A 3,993-nucleotide genomic window follows, 5' to 3' on the forward strand; every position below is an offset into this window, starting at 1 on the left:
ACTGGCCCAACATCAACACATAGAAATCACATCTCTCCCCTCGTTCAGGGAATCACAAGTCGTCGATGCACAACTGACCGATCGCTCATATGTGCACATGAATGCGTGGAAGGAATTCAAAGAGTTACATTTCAAGCTGAATCAATGTCGCACAATAAGAATTCAAGAATGTGGGATTTCCTAAAAATTCTACAACCTCTCGAAAATAAGTACAGACGTCTCCGTACCGATCCGCAAGACTCTACTACACCCGCTCATGACTCGTGAGACCTATGTAACCTAGGCTCTGATACCAACTTATCACGACCCCAAACCACCCCGACCGTGATGGCGCCTATCAAAGTACTAGGCTAGCCGATTCGTTATTCATAACACAAAATAATTCTTTTTAATAATTCATTTACTAATCAATTTCGTCTTACATCTTCCATTAAACATTTCAAAACAAGTGAAAATAACTATCCATGAAGATAAATGGTAACTAGGGACTCTAGTTCATTTTACACTCCTTTTTACTTGAGTTTTGATTAAAAATTATACAAAATAGTCCCAAAAGCATACATGTTGTACTTAGTTGTAGGGTTTGGTAAAAAAAGTAACAATTAGTCAAAACCAGCTCAAAAAGGAGTGAAACATGCACAAGTACCTAGAACAAGTCCAAGCATAATTAAAACAGATCCACCGCGGCTGCAATCTATTTAGTGCGATCCGCAGTGAGGAGATTCAGAGAGGTGCAATTTTTGGTAACTCAAGCACTGTGGCCGCAAACTATTTTGTGCGGACCGCAGTAGCCTCACTGCGGACACACTTCATTTTGTGTGATCCACCGAGATGAGATTCAGAGAGTTATGAAAAATGAAGATTGAAGCCAGCGCGGTCTGCAAGCCATTTTGTACGGACCGCATTGAAGCCACCGCGGCCGCGGTGCATTTTATGCGGCCCGCAGTGGCCAGATTCGGAGAATGATCAATTAAGCCAAGAAGCCTCATTGTAGTCCGCATTGCATTTTGTGCGGACCGCACTACCTCGTCAGGGGTATTTTTGTCCAGAAAATTTGGCCTAGTATAAATACTTTCTTTTCACATTTTTAGGTTATCTTTTGTAATCTAACTTTCAGCTGAGCACGTGAACGGTGGTTTTTGACTATTTTGAGTAATTTTATAGTGGGTTTATCAATAAATCTGCAATTATTAGCTTGTAATTAAATCTTATGGGTTATTCTTCATCTATTTCTTTATTTTCTTCCATTATTATGAGTAGCTAGACCCATTGGCTAGGGTTGTGGCTCAACCCTAGTGTGGGTTCTTAATGGGTCTTTTGATTTAAGGCTTAGATGTTTATGGGTAGTTGATATTTGGACTGATTTGTGTTTTCCATGTTGAATTAGTGGTTGCAAACACTAATTTGTACCTATTTGACTTGGGCTCTTCTTGAGAAATAGAGCTTGAGTATAGGAAAATCAGTCCAACAAGGAATTGGGGTGTAATCAAGAGATTGATAGCCCCAATTAAAGGGTTAAACCTAGAGATAGTAATACCCAACTTGAGCCTATATTGCTTGCACAATTTTGACACCCAATTGGTCTTGAGAAAGTCAATTAGGGCAAAGTCACTCAAGATATTGAGAGGTATAGAGTGAGTAATTACGTGCATTGGCTATATCACAATCCCCAACATAACGTCTTCGCCTTAGGCTTTAGATCCCGTCAAGTATTCACCTAGGAGAAAGTCACTTCCCTAGTGCCTCTTTAACTAATTAGAAAACCCTACAAGTAATAATTCTTAGTTTAAATTAGCATATTATTAGCATAAATATTAGAAGTAAGAACCAACCAAAAAATGATTTGAAGAGTAATTAAGAGCACTACGCATCTCTAGTTTAGATAGTAATCCAATTCCCACTTCTAGCTCCCTGTAGATTCGATCCCGACCATCTCGAGTAAAAGTTGTTTTGACCGCTCTCGCCACTTTGTAGTGGTGTAGGGTTGGCTCTAATCACTACTTGGGGCCGTTGTCGGGGAGCTAACGATTTTGGCAATCTATTTAAATAGTTTTGTGTATTGTTCTTCTTTCCTTCTGCGTTACTAATTTGTGTGTGTCGTATATTCAGGTACAAAATGGCAGCAAACAACGCACCTCTTGGAGATCTCCCGCTGGGGGAGGAGGTAGATGACAATATTGATAATGAGGTTCCCATTGTACCTCAAGGACAAAGGAGATGCCGCCAGGCCAATGATAATATTCTAGACCCTCCCCCGCCACCTCCAAGAGTGGATGCTTGAGTCCTTCCCAACCAAGGATATGCTAGTGCAATTGTCCCTCCCCGGATCCGAACGAGCAATTTTCAAATTACTAATGTGATACTGACATTGTTGGTTCAGCGAGGGTATTTCATGGGTGCTCCCAATCAGAATGCTTACAAACATCTCAAGGGTTTTGTGGATACCTGTTGAGGGAGAAATCAAACTAATATGTCAGAGGATGCACTTCGGTTGAGACTATTCCCTTTCTCACTTAGAGGGAAGGCATTGGATTGGCTTGAGTGACTTCCCAACCATTTCATCACTACTTGGGATGAGTTGGCAGATAAATTCATTGCAAAGTTTTTCTCGCCGGGACATATGGTAGCATTGAGGGATGATATCTTAGCTTTCAAAAAAGAGCCTACCGAACCATTACATGTGATATGGGAGAGATACAGAACCATAGTAAAGGAATGCCCCAACAATGATATGACTGAGGCAATGATACAAAAGACTTTCTACCGAGGCATTAATACAACAAATCAGTGCATAGTGAACCAACTTGCTGGAGGTAATTTCATGAAGTTGTCTTATGATAAGGCTTGTGACATTCTTGACGAGATGGCTGACACGTCCTCCGCTTGCTAAAGTAGAGCCAATGTGCCATAGGGTGACCCCACGGTCACTCACTTGCACAAAGAGCTACGTGATCATGGGCAGGCAATAGCGGAGATGGCAATAACAATGAATCAGCTAGCAAAGGCACAGTTACAGCAGGTTCAAAATCCACGCCAAGTAAATACTATGGAGGGTGTCAACATTCTAGTGAATAAAAGAAGACAAAGAGGTCAAAAGAACCAAGGGAGTTCGGATCAATTTGACAATGATTGTGGTAGATTCCAAGATGATGGTTATAATGGGCAGAATGAAGAAGTGCAATATGTGAACAATTATCAGGGCCAAAGGGACAATTCTTCCAACTAACAACAATGGAGACCCCAAGGCAATTGGGGCAATCAACAATAGGGGAATAGTAGTTGGGAGAACAACAACTAAAATTCCAATTAGGGCAATCAGAACAATAATCAGAACAATCAGGGTAATTGGAATAGTAATAACAACAATTGGGTGGTAACAACAATCAGGGTGGTTGGAACCATGACAATCAAGGAAATTGGGGGAAAGGCTTTCAAAGGCCCCCAATGTATCAACAACTGAACAATATACCCCCATTTCCATCCCAAGTTCCTAGTTCTTCCAACAATGAAATGGGGATAATTGAAATGATGTTTGAATAGATGATGAAAAAGAATGTGGCTCTGATGCTCAGTTGGCTTCCCACAATACTTCAATCAAAAACTTGGAGGTTCAATTAGGCCAAATCTCACAATCCTTGAATACTCGTCCTAAGGGGGCTCTACCAAGTGATATGGTAGTTAACCCGAAGGGTGGGAACAATCATGTTATGGTGGTAACTACAAGAAGTGGACGATGAAATGATGTGCATGCCTCCAAGAAAAAAGAAATTTTGAGTGATGAAGTTAAGTTACAAGAAGATGAGATTCCTTTGGTGGTTGAAAATGTGATTAATGAGAATGTGAATGAGGAAGTGATGATTGATATCCAAGATGCTGAGGTGGAAAATCAGAATGACATGAACCCGTCTAGGGAACACGTAATAGATATGCCGGAAATGGTTGTGCCTAAAGTCAAGGCTCCTTTGCCAATGCCACCTCCACCTTATCCTCAAA

This window comes from Nicotiana tabacum, chromosome 1 (assembly GCF_000715075.1).
Source record: "Nicotiana tabacum cultivar K326 chromosome 1, ASM71507v2, whole genome shotgun sequence".
NCBI lineage: Eukaryota > Viridiplantae > Streptophyta > Magnoliopsida > Solanales > Solanaceae > Nicotiana > Nicotiana tabacum.